This window comes from Oryctolagus cuniculus, unplaced genomic scaffold (assembly GCF_964237555.1).
Source record: "Oryctolagus cuniculus unplaced genomic scaffold, mOryCun1.1 SCAFFOLD_83, whole genome shotgun sequence".
NCBI lineage: Eukaryota > Metazoa > Chordata > Mammalia > Lagomorpha > Leporidae > Oryctolagus > Oryctolagus cuniculus.
Window position 1 is genome coordinate 382,568 of NW_027208362.1, and position 18,526 is coordinate 401,093.

Genomic DNA, 18,526 nt, shown 5'->3' on the forward strand with positions numbered 1-18,526 from the left:
AAAGTGTGTGTGTGTGTGTGTGTGTGTGTGAGAGAGAGAGAGAGAGAGAGAGAGAGAGAGGTGAAAAAGGAGAATGAAAACAAGGAGGAAAGAAAATAAGATTAAAGAAAAAAATTTATAAAGTAAAGATGAAGAGAAAATAAAAAACAAAGTTTAGAGGATATGAAAAAATGAGAAAATAGAAAAAATAAAAGGAAAAGAGGGGAAAGGAACACAGAAAGTAAAGAACAACAACAAAAAAGAAATAGAAAATAATAACAATAGATAAAAAATGAGAAAGAACATTTTAAAGCATTTTTCCTATCCATGTCAATAATGTTCCTCTTCAAATCTGACCTTTTCTTCTTAAACTTCCTTCCATTGGGTTCAACTGCTTCTTCCATTTTTATTCATCTAGTAAGAACACTAAAAAAAATTCGTTTCTGTATAATTACAAAGAAGAGTAGCAGACTTAGAAAAAAGAAACTTGGGATTATACCTAATTTCTGCCACTTATTGTATCCAGATAAATCATTATGTGCTTTAAATTTTGGGTGCTTAATTTGAACAACCACTTGAATCATATGTTAAATGCAGATGGAAATAATAAATGCTGTTTCATTAGTCTGCAAGATTGATTAAAATCTTAAAATTCAATGTGATCTTATTCTGTCTATAGAAAAATGGGGAATATTAACTGGAAGATATGAAAAAATATAGTAGAACACAAATAACAAGAAAACCAGTAAAGAAAGTTTTAAAAATTAGGAAAAGATAATAGAAAGTTACGCAAGAATGAAAAGGCACCAGGAGAAAATAATTTAAGACAGAAAGACAAGATAGTGTCTGTAAGGGCAAACTAGAAAGTCAGTGAAGTAGATAAATCAATTAGAATTATCATCTAAATATATAAATACATGCTAAAATAATGAACATAGTCTATGTATAAATGTCCTTCACTTACAACACAAATTAATTAATAACCCAAAATATAACCCAAATATATCAGCAATTTAACAACAAAAGAAAACCAATCTAGCTGAGAAGTAGTTAAAGGACATCAATGGACAGTTCTCAAAATAAGAAATATCAATGGCTGACAAATGTATAAAAAAGGCTTAACATCACTAGCCATCAGGAAATTTCAAATCAAAACCACAATGATATATCACCTCACTCTTCTTAGAATGGCTAAAAACAGAGACTAATAAATGCTGGTGAGGATGTGGACAAAAGGAAATATTAAACATAGTTGGTGGGAATGTAAATTAGTGAAGCCACTGAGGAAAACAGTGTGGAAATACTAGAAATAAACTTGACAAATGATCCAGCAATCCAACTATTGGGTATACACCCAAAAGTCTTGAACACAATGTATAAAAGAGATACCTGAACCACCATGTTAATTGCAAGACTGTTCACAGTAACCAAAATTTGGAACCAACCAAGTTGTCCATCATCAGATGAGTGGATAAAGAAAATGTGGTATGTATACACAATGGAATATTAACTATAAAAAATGAAATTCTACCATTTGTAACAAAATGGATGCAACTGGAAGACATCATGTTGAGGGAAATAAGCTGGACCCAGAAAGAAAAATACACAGGTTCTACCTTACATGTGGGAGTGAAAATTTTAAAAACAAATGGAAAAGAAGAAGTGTCTGTGTGTATCAGTATCACTGCAAATATAATTGGGTAAAACTGTTTTATACATTTATAAAACCAGTGGTTAAGAATATTGTGCTACTGTAGTTTGAATGATCTATGATTACTTAAACATTTACTATATTTGAGTGAAATGGCCATTTTTTTCCATTCAATAATTGTTCATAGCCATTATTTATATTCCCATTAATCTAGGGACATTTAGCTTTTTACTTGTTAAACTTCTTACTCAGTTATGCATTAACCCTTTTTACTGTAATGTAAATTTAAAATATGTTGTCTCAAAAACTGAAAAAAAAAAGAAGGAAGGAGGGTGACAAAGAGGGAAGAAGGTTATATTATTGTGTTGTTAGATGTGCAAGTATATCATATTGAATCTGTTAAATATTACATAAATTTAAAACTGCATTTCAAAAGAAAAAAATATAGAAAGAAGGAGAGATCTTTTTTCTCCTCAACAGTCTGTAACATCAAGGACTGACCCTGGTTGAAGCCAGGCATTGGGACATCCATTTAGGTCTCACACATGGGTGGCAGGGTTTCAAGTACTTGAGTTATCACTCAGTACTTCCCAAGGTGCATTTAGAGGAACCTTGACTGGAAGCAGAGGTGAAACTAAATTGCAGGCATTCCATATATTGGATGCAGACACCACAAGCAGTGGTTTAAATTGCTATGCCAAAACGCCTGCCCCCAGAACTTCTATTTTCCAATATCATTTCTCACGGTCAGTACTGTGGTATAGCAGATTAAGCCTCTCCCTACAGCACCATCATCCTTAATAGGTGCCTTTTTGAGTCCTAGATGCTCTGCTTCTGATCCAGCTCCCTTCTAATGGCATAGGAGAACAGTGGAGGATGGCCCAAGTGCTTGGGCCTCTGCAACCACATGGGAGACCCAGAAGCAGCTCCTGGATCCTGGCTTTGACCTCGCCCAGCCCTGGCCTTTGTGGCCATTTGGGAAGTGAATCAGCAGATGGAAGTCTCTCTCTCTCTCTCTCTCTCTCTCTCTCTCTGCCTTTCAAATAAATAAAAAGATTTATCAATATCATTCTCAACAGTAACATTTTCTAGTAACAGTAATATTTTTCAAATTGTTCTACAAATATTTTCTTCTTTTGCAAAAATCACTGGGCCACAAGCAAGTTACATGATGAGGTCAAAGCTTAGCAACTTCTTGGATTAATATCAATAATTCAACAATGTTTTGTGAGTCTTAAGTTTTTAAAAATGTCTTACATTTTAAAATTTTAAAAATGTCATTCCATTTACATGGAAGCAGACTTTTAGAAGTTTGTTGAGATGTGCATAACCCATGTAAAGCACCACTTCCAATTCCAACATCCTGCTAAATGCACACTTTGGGATTCAGCAGATGATGGTTTATGTAGGTAGATCTTGCCACTAATTTGGGAGTTGTTCATGGCTCCCAGCTTCAGCCTGGCCCAACCTGGCTGCTGTTGACATTGGAGTAGTGAACATGTTGATGGGTGCTCTCTATCTGCATGCTTTTTCCTCTTCCTCTTTTCTCTCTCTCTCTCTCCCTCTCTCTCTCCCGCCACCTCCCTCCCTCCCTCTCATCTGTGTGTGTGTGTGTGTGTGTTCTCTGTGTCTCTCAAAATACATAAAATTTTACAAATGCCTTGTCCAGGATTATTAGTTCCAGTATATATGTATCTGAATGACTTATTGAAGTATCTGCAGGCTGGTGCTGTGGCTTGCTAGGCTAATCCTCCACCTGTGGCTCCAGCACCCCAGGTTCTAGTCCCAGTTGGGGCACTGGTTCTGTCCAGGTTGCTCCTCTTGCAGTGCAGCTCTCTGCTGCGGCCCGGAAATGCAGTGGAGGATGGCCCAAGTGCTTGGTCCCTGCACCCGCATGGGAGACCAGGAGGAAGCACCTGGCTCCTGGTTTTGGATCAGCACAGCACACTGGCCATAGTGGCCATTTGAGGGGTGAACCAATGGAAGGAAGACCTTTGTCTCTGTCTCTCTCACTAACTCTGCCTGTCAAAAAATAAAAAAAGAAGTATCTGCACATGTATTTAAAGATACAGAAGACCTGGTGTAAATGTGAGCATCTGGCTCTAAACCAAGAACCTCCAAGTTTGTAGCAAGCATGAAGAAAGCCTTTTCTATTTTATGCAAGACAACTCATCTTTCCCATTAAATCATCTTATCATCAAGGAAATAAAGACAAGATTGTTGGTGATAAATCATTCTCAAAGCATTTAACAACATTTTAAAAATGAGAGTTGAGGAAAGTAGAATCTGTCTGTGTTTACAAAAGAAGAAATTATGGTCTTGGCCAAGTGTTAATACTTCTAATTGGAAATCAAATGACAGAAAATTTTCCATTCATAAATATGACCTAAATTTGCATTATTTAGGTAATCTCATTTAAAAAAATCTTAAATGGACCACTCTAATACAATAAGGGAACAACGTTCTATTATTTTACTGCATTTTACAATATTGCATCAGTACAAAAAGAAACTATACCAACTATCCATCATTCTCTATTTCTCCCTCCCACTAACTCCTGGAAACCATGAATGCATTTGAATGTATTAGTCTATCCTAGGTATGGTATATAAATTAAATCATCTAATATGTGATCTTTCATCAATGGATGGATCACTCAACAGCTTGTGATGGATGAGCACTAACTTGCTCTTTGTTGCCAATTTCCACTGCATCAGCTCATCAGCTGATTCACATTTGGCTTGTTTTCCACTTTTGGCTCCTGAGAATCACACATCCAGGAATGTCTGTATAAAAATGTTTGCCATTCTTTTGAGTATATACTAAGGAGTTGGATGACATGATTGCATGACAATTCTGTTTGGATTTTGAAGAACGATCTAATTCTGTGTTTGAATTTTGAAGAATAATCTGAAAAATTATTTTCCACAGTGGCTGTGCTATTCTACATTACTACCAGCGATATATAAACATCAGATTTCTCCATGATTTTTGCCAATGATTTTTAATTTTTATTGTAGTAATTTATATGGAGGTGAATTCACAAGTAGACTTGTGATGAATGATTCTGAGCATCTTTTCAAGTACTTGTTTGCAACCTGTGAATGTTTTTTGGAGAAAAGTTTATTCTGAACCTGTCTCCATTTTAAATTCAGGGTTTTTGTTGTTGTTGGGTGGTGATTGTTCTTTTTATATACTAGGTACTAATTCCTTATCAGTATATAATTTCCAGGTAAGACAGTACTTTAAAATGTGTGGGAGATGGAATTAAAAGGTGGATTTATTTTGGTACAAAACATGTTTTTTGAAATCCACACACATTATTCTTATAATACACATCCTCTCCATGAACTTAAGTATCCCTGTGTACTCTTACATTCTGTGAACTGTGTTTCTGGTTTGTTTATAGAATCACTTGTTACACAAAATTTTAATTTTACTTAAGTGCAACATATGTTTTTCTGTTCTCCCCTGTATTTTCCAATGCACAGGGTGTTTTCTCAGGCAGAGGCCAGCTCACAAAATATGGTAAACACAGATCAGAAAGGGGCAATGAAACAAGGAGCAATGAGGCAGGGCAGAGAAGTGAGTATGAATACACAAGGAATCTGGGGGTCTTGAGGCTGAGACACAGAGGCTTCAATGTGAGGGCAGGTGAGGGCCCCTAACATGCACTTTCTGGCAAGAGACAGCCTCCACCATGGAGTTTGTGAGTACTCAAAAATAAAATACAAGAGCAGACCACATCTGTTTGGTTGCTGGTCTCCCTGCACCCCCATGGCTAGACCAAGTTTTTCCATCCTATTGAAAGCATTGACAAGCAATTCTGGTCAACAGCCCATCTTTCAAAAGAAAGATGAAGAAAAGAGGAAGGACAAATACCAGCTCACCCTGCCCCTACACAGGATTATGAGGAGGCAAGGCTCCTAGGGCCAGAATGAGGCCACAGTTTCCATATTCCAACTCTTAGCCATCCTGCCTGGGTGCCTCTCCTACTCTACTCCAGAGCACTAAGGGAGGAGAGGCTGGAGAGGCAGGGAAGTGTGGGTGTGACAGATGTGGCAGCAGCATCCAGGAGATACAGTGTTGCCAGTGGACTGCAGTGGAGGTCTTGGCTGGAGTGGAATTCTGAAGGTGGGCCAGGTGTCTCTGGTTCCATGACCACAGTGGGTTTTGGGGTTCAAGTGCTGCCCTGAAATACACAGGTTCCTGCCCTTTCCATGCAGCTTGCACAAAACAGAAACATCAGTTGGTAAACACCAATAGTACTTTCCAGTTGTCTTGTTCTATTTATTATTGTTGTCATTGTTACTGTTATCTGACTACAAAGACAGTGTGAGATTTCACAGTTAGACTAGCTTTCCTGATAGAAGGGCTTGGGTACAGAGAGCAGGGTTTGTGGATTTTTTTGCATTATTTTTTAAAGCAGAAACAAAAAGGTTGATTGGAGTGGGGTGGAGGGATTTGCTAGAAGTTTCTATCTAAAAAAATCAGCCCATCAAAAAATAAAAACGAAACAAGAAATACCTGTGTGTATCAGTATTGATGGAAATATAATTTTATAAAATGTTGCTTTTTAGCTTTGCCAAACCAGTGGTTAGGACTATTATACTACTATAGTTTCATGATCTGTGATTGCTTTAAAATGCACTTTACATGAGTGAAATGGTCACTTCTTTCCATTCAACTACTGTGTATAGCCATTGCTTATATTCCTGCCAAACTAGGTTGCTTTTTACTTGTTAAACTTCTCATTTGGTGAATAAATAAGCCTTTTATTGTTATGTAAATTTAAAATATGTTATCTTCAAGTGTAAGATGAGAAAGCAAGCAAGAAAGGGAGAGAGAAGGATGGTGGGATGGAGAGGGGGAGGGAGGTGGACAGGGAGAGAAGAAGGGAATATCATTTTATTCTCATAATTTTATCTATAAACTATATTGAATCTGTTAAAAATTAACTAAAATTTTAAATTGAAAATACAAAAGAAATATTCCCCTCCCCAAAGAACCCTTGAAAACAAATTTTTAAAAATCCTGAAAACAGTATAACTCCAAATAAACAAACAACAAACTGTCATGTACACAAAGAGTGAATTAAGTCCATTTATTAATAGCAGCTAAAATTTATTTATGTGTGACTTCAATCCAAATTAAGGGAGCTAATGTTGGCTTGTCACTTAAACAGGAATAATTCATTTTCAAAATCACCCTGATAAATATTTCTTCTCCATTTTGCTCCAAGCCAGAGAAATATTACTGCACACCTATGTAACTCATTATTTCCTATTTTTAAAATAAGTAAATCAATGTCTGAAAATATTTCAATACAAAGAAATTACAGAATTTCAGGAGTCATCACATTTTTGAGGTACGACATAAGTAGCAGGTGGACACCTGGATGTAACATTGAAATATTGATACAGGCTGAGAGCTCTGCAAGAATATTAGTGACTGAGGTGCAAATTTCACAGCCTAAGGCTGACTCTTGCTGTCACATGAGTATTACATACTTTTCCATATTATGCAAATTGTAAGAGACTGGATGGTGAAAACTTACAAGTGGAAGGAAAGTTTTCCTTCTTTCTGCACAAACATTGCTGAATACTGAGCTATCTGGGAGAAGGCACTCTCCTAATGTACAAGTATACAATATTTCAAGACTACTCCACAAAGTAATTATTGAACCCTAAATATTACCTCAGGTCCCTCAAAAGTAGCCTTGGTACTAGAAATGTTATTTTCATAATGTTTATTCACATTTCCCCATTGAAGATTTTATCTACATACTCACCTTTAATCCAGGAAAATATGAAATAATTTAGGAGAGTTTTCTGCCTTATCTCTTTAAATTATAGTCCAGCTGACCTCACAGAAGATATGAGGAGTCTTGAATGAACTAATGTAGGAGAAAATAAACAACAAATACAAAGAGAAGAAACAGTCAAAAGGAAGGAGCAATAGAAGATTTAGATTTATCAGCCAAAGTCCTACTGAGTTAAAGATGAATTGCTGATTCTACTGAAACAAAATAGATTCACTTTCAGAGGTGGGATTCACATTAACTAATAGATCCAAATACACTAATTTCTCAGAAGTGAAGAAAAATCATTTGCTGGGCCTTTGTTTAAAAAAGTTCAGATATGGAGCTCAAAGTTGAAACAAAATTAAGGATGTGAAAAATGTGGATGGCTATATACTTTCATTAAAAGAAATAAAAAGTTCTAAAGATAGTTCTTTGTTTCACTTTTACAACAACCTTCAATGTTATAAAATATGACTGTGCAAAAGTATAGGTGTGTTATGACAGTTGTGTAGAGAGAGAAATGAAGCAGCCAAGGTAGCCAGGTTTCTAATCGTTGGCCTAATTCAAGGAAACAATAGCAGATATGGAGTAACTCAGTTAGAATTTGTAAGCTGTTATATATAGATATATCTTGCTGCCTGAACTTTAACAAAAGTTGAACATGAGACATTTTACTACCATGGTCTCTAGTCCAGTCCTATGTTAATAAAAGAAAGTTTATATACTTATGTGGGTGAATGACTAAATGTCTGTTCTTTTATAAAAGTAAAGGAACCAGTTGCAACTACTGATTGAGTGTCCAGTTACCCTACTTCTGAAGAGGAAGGCTGGAGATGTTTTTTTAGAATGAATTTTTTTAGTTATTCCATTGTAGTTGTTCTTTCATATTGGAAAACTGCATTTTGGCATTTTCTGCCTGCTTATTTGTTTCCAAAATCGAGACCATGCTTCTGTTTCAAATAGAATTTCATTGGGCACAGATTTTTTTTTTATGAACACTAAACTACAAATTGACAGGTCATTGTTTCTTTCATTTATTTTCTGAAAATGTTATCTGAATTTGACCTGATCTATTCCCAAATATCAGCTGTAAGCACACTTTATCAATTTCTTATTATCTAATATCTTGTCTTATCACTTCTAGAGATTGCTTTTTCCAATGTATACTCTCTCCTATCACTGGGTTCCATCTTCAAGCACTTTAATATTTCTCCCTCCAATATAAAGCAAAAACCTATGACAACAGTAGCTATTAGAGATGAAAACAAACTTTAACCTACAATAGAACACCAATAGAATCATAGCATTCATAAATTAGTGCAAGGTGAATAAATACAATAATAATGTAAATAGAATGCATTGATTTCTTAATAACAATATTGAAAAGTAGTTCTGAGGCAGGTGCCGTGGCTCACTAGGCTAATCCTCCACCTGTGGTGCCAGCACCCTGGGTTCTAATCCAGGTTGGGGTGCCAGATTCTGTGTCAGTTGCTCCTCTTCCAGTCCAGCTCTCTGCTGTGGCCTGGGAAGGCAGTGGAGGGTAGCCCAAGTGCTTGGGCCCTGCACCTGGCTCCTGGCTTCGGATTGGCATAGCTCTGGCTGTAGCAGCCATTTGGAGTATGAACCAATGGAAGGAAGACCTTTCTCTCTGTCTCTCTCTCTCTCATTGTCTAACTCTGCCTGTCAAAAAAAAAAAAGTAGTTTCTAGTAAATATATTTTATCACACTAAGATATTTACTTGTGTTTTTGTCTAATGTAAGATGTATTTTGGCCATTCAAGAATCAGGTTAGTAAACTATTTTATCTATTTTATCTGACTTTTCAAAGTCAAATATTGTATTATCATATGTCCCAATATTCCTTGACAATTTTGGATAAACCTTATTGAATTATAAAGGTGTCATTTTGATTTCTACATGCTGTTATTTCATCAAGGATTTTAAATATGTACTTCCTAATTTATATTTAGTATATATTAAGATTTACCTGTAGTCATGTACTTTTCAAAAAATTTTAAGTCTCCCTTTGTTGACTACTTTTAAATTTTGCTTTATTTTTCTTATATCTGAAACTCTAAAATAGTCCATGAAATCTGTGACATTTAAGAAATCAAAAATACGTTCATGCCTTCCAGGTTAAGACAATGAAAATCTAAACTGTAGTTACTATTGAGGCAAATGGTTTCTAGGTGATGGAGCCCACTTTTGCCTGAGGGACTAGATGGAGTAGCTACTTTCTTGTTTGTGCCAGATGTGCATTGTACGCAAACAGAAAGTTCCTTTGGAATTCACTAAGATGTGGGAAATGTTTGCTGCTACAGCATATTTTAGTCCAACTTAACTCATAGTGAAACATTTGTATGTTCCCTCAGAGTCACTGCAGCATGGTCCTGTTCTTTATTAAATTCTAATGATTAATTTTTCAATACATTTTATAGACTCATTTCTTTTATTTATTTGGATATCAGAAAAAAATAGAGAATGACCTCAAATACCACTGGTTTACTCCCACAAATGACCACAACAGCAAGGGCTGTGCCAGGATGAAGCCAGGAGCCTGGAACCTCTCCAGATCTTACAAATGGGTGACAGCTACTCAAATACTCCAGCCATTATCTGCAGCCTCCCAGGGAGCACACAATCAGGAAGCTGGATCTAAAGCAGAGTAGCCAACAGTCATAACCATATGGATTCTTACATCACAAGCAGCACATTAACTGCCATCTCCATATGCTATACTTCCCTTTTTAAATTGAGATGTGAACTGACATGTTCTTCTGAAGATTACAGTATCCACAGTGAGGACCACTTGCCCATGGACTTGGAGACAAAGGTGGACTGATGTTCTCTCCCTGGAGGAGGGAATGTTGTAAGGTTGCTCCTGACCCAGGGCAAATTTAGCACAGTCCTAGTACTGCTGGGGGACAAACTCACAAGTCCTGAAGTGGGGTGGGGGAGACAACTTTAGGAGCTCCTGAAGCCCCGAGGACAAGGATGCTTTTAGCCCCTTACCAGATATATATGTAATTCCATAGCATCCTTTCCTAACAGCATAGCCAATGCAGTCAGCTAGGACAAGCAGCATTCCATTACGCTATAGATATAGCTATGGCTGGGGTTTGGTCTTGGGATAGGGGCCCCTAGAGAATCAGGGGACTTTTGAATCAAAGCTTGGGTCCAAAGATATGAAACTACAAGTTGCTACAAGATGGTATCAGGAAGTTCAGCTGCGGAGAGACAGTTATTGAGGCTTCTGGAACAAAATGAGAGGTCCCTGGGGTGGGATTTCTGGTTCTATCTGGAGGACTAGCAAGTTTAGGGTCTATGGTGCTGTGGGCTGAAGGAGGGTGTCTACAGGTTAGTGTACTTGCTGCTGCTGTCAGTACACAAAAACATGTTAGCCAGCGGCTAACCTAAGCCCAATCAGTTGATGAGTGACGATCGTCCTGGCTATGGATCTGTACTCAGATCCCCACCACAAATGGAGTCTTCTCTGCAGAGAGGAGTCTTTGGGACCTCAGGGTCAATGTTAGGTCTCTTGCCCAGTCCAGCTGAGATCTTGCACTGCAACTCCTTCCAGAACTGGGATGAGTCAGCTCTGCCTTTCACAGAAAATGAGGTAACTTTAGGGGCCTTTCTCTGGCTCCTCCTTTAGTGTTCTTCCTATAGGCCTTTAAATCACATCTGTACTTCCCCACACTCACACATGTGCCGCACATTCATGTCATCCACACAGGCAGACATTCGTTTGTTGCACATTCAGTCCTGTGGGGGCTCTGGGCCCGTGGGACCTGCAAGACTCTTCTCTGGAAAACACAGGACACAGAAAACTCTTAGAGAGACTGCAAATTCCAAAAGCTTTTTTTCTTAGCATGCCTAATATAGTGCAAAACAGCATAGCCAGCTGGCCATGGCTCACTAGGCTAATCCCCTGCCTGTGGCGCAGACACCCTGGGTTCTAGTCCCAATCGGGGCACCAGATTCTGTCCTGGTTGCTCCTCTTCCAGTCCAGCTCTCTGCTGTGGCCTGGGAAGGCAGTGGAGGATGGCCCAAGTGCTTGGACCCTGTACCTGCATGGGAGACCAGGAGGAAGCACCTGGCTCCTGGTTTCAGAACGGCGCAGTGCACCAGCTGCAGTGCACCGGCCACAGTGGCCATTTGGGGGTGAACCAATGGAAAAGGAAGACCTTTATCTCTGTCTCTCTCTAACTCTGCCTGTCAAAAAATAATAAATAAATAAATAAAATAAACAGCATAGCCAGCAGATTAAAGAAACAAGCAAAGTCCAATGCCTGCACGCTTACTAGTAGGGTCTGTCTCTAGGGGACTTAACAGTCAAGGCCCAGCCTCCTTGTCTTGCACCACAAACAGATGGAGGTCTGCTGCTACAGAGGTAAATGTCTTTGATGACTGTTGCACTCAGGGCCTTAAAGTCCTTCACTGGACCTTCTCCTGTGTGAACAGTCAGTCCCTGGATGTAATCTCCTGCATGTCCAAGCTCCAGCTCATTGTCAATGCCATCCTTGGGATTGGTAAGCAGCTCTTCCCCAGGGTTAAATGCCCCATTGGGTTAAAATCAGGGAGTTTGCATGCAGACAGGATGACTTCCCTCTTGTCAAGGTAAGCATGCTAGCAGGAACACCTCCATTCTTAGTCTCTTTCCTCAATGCTCACACCCATATCTCAATGCCCCAACTCCAACCTCCACAAAAGCACATGAAGTTGGACACTCTTGGGTGTCTGTCACTCCAACTCTTTCACTCTCATGAAAGCCCAGGGCACAATCTCACAGGCAGGTGTTTCTTATGAGATTGAAGTAAAAGTAAATGGGATATGACTGACCAGCAGGTGAGGCTATGAGCACTTTCAAGAGGCATGGCTTGGGCTGGTGCTGTAGCACAGTGGGGTTGGTCCTCTGCCTGCGGCACCAGCATTCCATGTGGGTGCTGGTTCTTGTCCCGACTGCTCCACTTCCAGACCAGCTCTCTGCTATGACCTGGTAAAGCAGTGGAAGATGGCCCAAGTCGTTGGACCCCTGTACCCACGTGGGAGACCAGGAAGAAATCCCTGGCTCCTGGCTTCTGGCTTTGGATCGGTGCAGCTCTGGCCTTTGCAGCCATCTGGGAAGTGGACCAACTGATAGAAGACCCTTATCTCTGTTTCTCTCTCTCTCTCACTGTCTGTAACTCTAACTCTCAAATAAAATAAATAAAATTGTAAAAAGAGAGAGAGAGAGAGAGAGAGAGAGAGAGAGACATGGCTCTTCTGCATCAAAGCAACTCCTATAGTAAATTCCAAGTTCCAGGAGCAGAGTAACCATAGACCGACCCCTAGACCTAGGGCCAGCCTTCTTCACTGCCCATGCTGAGATGCTTGATTACCTAAAAGGAGTCAGGGAAGAGATGCTAAGGGCAACCACTTCCTGGGCTAAACAGAATGACACTTTCAGGGTACAGAGGGATTCAGAAAGAGGAGAGCGAAGTTCTCTGACTAAGGGGGAACAAGAGCTGGCAAGGCCAGGCTTGGTGGCTCCCTAGGCTTCATGGGAAAGGAGGCCAGCTCACCACAATGAGTTTCACAGAACAGCCAGATTAGTGCACTCCTACAACAGGTACTCCAGGGAGTGGCCAATGCATGCAAGAGAGTTGCTACATTAAAGGTAGGAGTAGGTGGCCGGTGCCACGGCTCACTACGCTAATCCTCCACCTAGCGGTGCCAGCACACAGGGTTCTAGTCCCAGTCGAGGTGCCGGATTCTGTCCTGGTTGCCCCTCTTCCAGGCCAGCTCTCTGCTGTAGCCAGGGAATGCAGTGGAGGATGGCCCAAGTCCTTGGGCCCTGCACCCCATGGGAGACCAGGATAAGTACCTGGCTCCTGCCATCAGATCAGCGTGGTGCGCCGGCCGCAGCACACCTGCTGCGGCAGCCATTGGAGGGTGAACCAACGGCAAAGGAAGACCTTTCTCTCTGTCTCTCTCTCTCACTGTCCACTCTGCCTGTCAAAAAAATAAAAAATAAAAAAAAATTAAAAAAATGTAGGAGTAGGTGTGAAGCCAAAAGGTACAAGGTGCTGACAGGGCAGGTAGAAAGGCAACCAGCTCCATAGGGTCTGAGCACAGCAGCACAGGCCTGGCCCAGTGTCAAGCTATGAGCATGAAATTCGAGTGCCACATCAGGTTTGTGTTGCCCAGCATGTTGATGAGGATTAGAGCCAGTGGCTTTTGTGTTTCTTAAGAGCTTCTATGGCTAAAGTCTCAATAAGCACATGTTCTCTCAGCCATCTGGTAGGGGATGAAAGCCAGAAATCCCAGTACTCTACATCTTTCAGCTTTTGGGCAGGGCCAAAATACTCAGGCCCATAATGTGGCCAAGTCCATGCAGTGGCTGCTACCAGTGGACCTGTGGGTGCCCCATTCCAGCTTCTACTCCCCTTTGGCTCCAAGGCAGAGGGATTCCTGACTGGAGCCCATAAAGATGGCTGGGAGCTGGTTATGCCCTCCTGGGGTTGGACAGGAAGAGGATCTGTGGGAGGGCTAGGAGGAAAGACACAGGATTAATCTGGCCATGCAGGGGCTACTGCATTGAGGCACAGGGAGAAGATGAGAGAGGGGCTAAGGAGGAGCAAAGACAAAGAGGTGGAGAGTTACTAGCCTGGAAGTCCATGTCTGCCTTCCCTGGCAACAGGCAGGGGCTGTGCTGTGTTCACAGTTGGACTTTGTAACATAGATCAGGGAAGGTGCTAGGCACAGGGTAGGGAGTTGCAGAGTGAGGTTGAGGTAGGCCTAAGACAGAGTTGCTAAGGCCAAAAGCCCAAGTTTCACTTGTGAGGGTGGTAAGTGGGCCAGCAGAGCAGTCTGAGTGGCCATGGAGGTTCTTGGATCCTCAGGCTCAGCCATTAGTGCAGCAGTGGGTGGGAAGGGCTGTGGCTATCAGAGAACAGAGCCACCAAAGGAAAATAGGTGTGGTCCTGGTTAGGGAATGAATGAAATCCAAATTAAGTTGGAGTTAAGAGAGCTTTAAGGCCCCTCCAGGTTCCTAGTTGCCACCCTGTAAGTCAAACCTGGGGTCAAACATTGAACCTTGGCCAAACATCTCCCTCCTTTTCCTTCTTCATTTGTCCCACTAACCTCATCTGGAATATTTTTTTTCACAGTGAATACACATGGCTCTTGATAGGGCTGGGCACTGATGAGAAGTTTGGCATAGCAGATATTTTCTGTCTGTGCCCCCAGATTCTCACCCTACACTGTGGTCAGGGAGAGGTCTCTCAGGTAGCCTCTCTGTGTATGTCTCTTTCTTAGGTATCCCTCTCTCTCTAAGGAGTCAGCTCTCTCCTCCCCACATTCAATCCTTTTCTAGGAGGCAAGACCTCGCTCCTCAATGAGTTGTATTATGAGAGTTAACTGTGAAACCAGTTTACAAACAGCTTTGTGTGTGTGTGTGTGTGTGCTTGTTGAAATCTTTACTTAGTACAGAGTTGGTCTGCTATGTACAAAGTAAACTGGAAATGACTCTTAATGGAGAATGCAACTGGGAATGGGAGAGGGAGGAGGGGGAGGGATGGGAATGTGGTTGGGAGGGCAGGTGTGGTGGAAAGAATAACTACATTTCTGATGTACTTATGAAATTTGTATCCCTTAAAATTAATTAATTAAAAATAAAATACAAATCATAGAAATATATATATTTCCCTTTTATTTTCAAACTCTTTAAAAATTCATTGACAGGACTCGCCTTGTGGTGTAGCAGGTAAAGCCACTAACTTCAATGCCAGCATCCCGTGTCAGTGCAGATTCAAGTCCTGGCTGCTGCACTTTTGCTTCAATCTAATAGCCTGAGAAAGCAGTGGAAGATGGTCCAAGTGCTTGGGCCCCTGCACCCACGTGAGAGAACTGGAAGGAGCTCCTGGCTCCTGGCTTTGGTCTGTCTCAGCCCTGCCCATTGCAGGGGGAGTGAACCAGCAGATCAAAGATCTCTATCTTTCCCTCTCTCTCCCTGTAACCCTGCCTTTAAAATATATAAAATGAACCATTAAAAAAGAAATCACTGACCTTTTGAAGCAAGACAGAAAAAATGTATTGAAGGACTTAATAACATGTAGGGGTAAAATGTAGGACAAGCATTATATAGAAACCAGGAAAAGATAACTGGATGTATAGTAATTCAGTTATTATACCATACCCAAAGATGTATAATATGATTTGCAAGTAAAAGATGATGACTCAGGGCTGGCATTGGGACACAGTGGGTTAAGCCACTATGTATGATGCTGACATAACATATGGGTACCAGTTCAAGTCTTGGCTGTTCCACTTTCAATCCAGCTCTGTGCTAATGTACCAGGGAAGGCAGTGGAGGTGATCCAAGTATTTGGGACCCTGTCACCAATGTAGGGGATCCAGATGGAGTCCCTGGCTCCTGGTTTTAGCCTGGCCCAATACTGGCCATTAGGCTATTTGGAGAGTGAGCATGCAGACAGCAGATATCTGTGTGTGTATGTGTGTGTCCCTTTTACTAACTCTGCCTTTCAAATACACATATGAATATTAAAAGCAATGACTACTAAAAAACAAAACTACTATTTAAGATGTTACAATCAGTAAACCAAAAGAGGAGCACATAGGTCCATGTATAAAAATGAATTCAGTGAAATCTGACATGTATATTTATTTGTATAAGTCATTATGCAAGGAAGACAATTTGAACAGAAAAAATAAAACAGGACAATATCTAAAGCAATAATCCAGGGTGGAAATAATGACTTATGAGATTAGATTGTAGAAGACAGATTTTATACTATCAGCACCAGAAAATTATCATGCTGATGACAACATATTTTACAAGATGAACCCTTGAAAAGAAAGAAAAAACATGCAATTCAACCAAAATTTAAGGCACAGCTCTATGGAGATTTGACTAGGAACCAAAACAAAAGGCAGGAAAGCTGTAAAGAAAAAAAGTCAAATATTTGGGATATTTTATCACAGGAAATTCTGCTTGTATAGAAAACGAGGAAGGAAAAGCTGCAGTTTTAATGACTTGGTATATTGTACCAGAAAGTCTATGGCAAAGAAGACAAGTGAACAATGGAGGAAGAAAGGCAGGCATTGTGGTGCAACAGGTTGACCTGCTGCTAGCCGTGCTGGCATCTCCTAGCAGAGTGCCAGTTTGGGTTCTGACTGCTTGTCTTCCAAAGCAGCTCCCTTCAGATCTGCCTGGGAAGGCAGCAGCAGATGGCCTACTGTATTCAGGCCACTGCCTCCTGCATGGGAGAATCTGATGAAGTTCCTGGCTTCTGTCTTCAGTGTGGCTTACCTATTTGGAAAGGAAACCACTGAATGGAAGATCTTGCTCTCTGTCACTCTTTCAAATAAATAAATATGTTTTAAAAACTTAGAGAAGGTAAGATAAAAGCATGGAGGAAGATAAGCCCTGCAAGAAAGAGAACAAAATAACTTAAGTGCTTAAATTGACATAAAAAAAAAAACTCACCAAAATTGTTGACTACTACACTACACATGTATAATGGAAGACTTCAGATGCAAGAATAAAAAACAACCACCAGAAGCTAAGTTCATTTATTGATCACTGAAAGGAATAGAGTTTGGAATCTGAATCCAGCTAATTAATTGCCTTGTAAAATATAAATCATTTTTCTAAGGAGTTCAACAGTATCCACTGTTCCTGAACATAGAATTTACAACACCCAGGACAAAATTCAGAAACACTATATATGTGAAAAAAGAAAATCTCAGTCATGATCAAGGGGAAAAGTTATTAAAAGGAAAAACTCAAGTTAATTCAAATGCTGCAATTAGCAGGCAAGATGGTTAAAAGCCTCTAAATATCTTCTAGTATTTAAAAGATTATATAAAAGTACTTGAAAAAATTATAGGGCTTACTAGGAGAAAAGTAAACAAAAAAGAAAAATAATTAAATTCTAGAGGTGTAAAATATAGTTACTAAAATGAAAATCTACTGAAGCTAAACAATAGGTTGGAAAAGACCAAAAAACACATGGAACTTGAAATATGGTAAGGCTATAATATGTCCCAAAAAAAGACATCTTGGATTGACCACTCCATTTATGGAGTTTCTGAAACCGGGCTCTGTATCTCTAAAAGAACACATCAGCTTATGGCAGAATACTCACCTATTAAAATGTAATCACTGAAAAAATAAGAATAAAATTGTAAAAAATGCAATCACTGAAAGTACAGCACATGGTATCCCTGCCCTGTTCCTGGTCTGAGGATCCAATGACAGACTGACTTCCCCCATAGGCCCAGGCTGGGAATCACAACTCCATGTCAAATACTGCCCACCTGAGACACTGTTGTTTCTACCCCTTAAAGTGGAGAACACATATTCCACTCAGTAGGGCTCCCTATGACCAGCTGGGTCCATCTTTCTTCCTGACACCAAATTTCAAAGATACATAATCCACTCAGAGCCTGTGCTGCAGGATCAGAGAGCTACAAGAGCCCAGAATTTCTGAGATGAAAGCAGAACAGTCCATGCTCAGATCCAATCAGAGAAGGCCCTTCCCATGGTTCTGTGCTACAAATGTCATGGAGGGTGAAACTACACAAGCTTCTGTACCTCTCCATTAGGAAACAAGTAGAAGGATTTGCATAGCTCATGTATTCAGCCCTGCTGCCTGGAGACCAGCTATGATGCATCAGAGTTGGTCCTCATCCATGTGCCAGCCATAGGGAATTCTGATGATTAATTCTTGGCTTGTGAAACTCACATTTGAAAGAATGGTGGGGTGTCAGTGTTGAGGTATAGCAGGTAAAGCTGCTGCCTTTGATGCTGGCATTCCAAGTCCTGGATGCCCCATTTTCGATCCAGCTCCCTGCTAATGGTCTGGAAAATACAGAAGATGACCCAAGTGTTTGAACCTCTGTACCCATGTTGGAGACCCATATGAAGCACCTGGCTTCAGCCTGGCCCAGCCCTGGCCATTGCTGCCATCTGGGGGTTGAGCCAGCAGATAAAGATCTCCTGGGGCTGGCACTGTGGCGTAGCAGATAAAGCCACAGCTTGCAGTGCCATTATCCCAGTTTAAGTCCCAGTTTAAGTCCCGGCTGCT

At 40.5% G+C, this 18,526-nt stretch overlaps 1 long non-coding RNA gene across 1 annotated transcript in view; it reads left to right on the forward strand.

Annotated features, from left to right (window-relative positions):
* The window catches only part of LOC127488235 (uncharacterized), a 59,148-nt gene extending 51,343 nt beyond the window's left edge, over nucleotides 1–7,805 (forward strand). Inside the window, exon 3 of the long non-coding RNA XR_011386118.1 lies at nucleotides 7,486–7,805. This is a non-coding gene — a long non-coding RNA (uncharacterized lncRNA). The remainder of the gene's footprint in view (nucleotides 1–7,485) is intronic.
* Nucleotides 7,806–18,526: the final 10,721 nt, after the last annotated feature.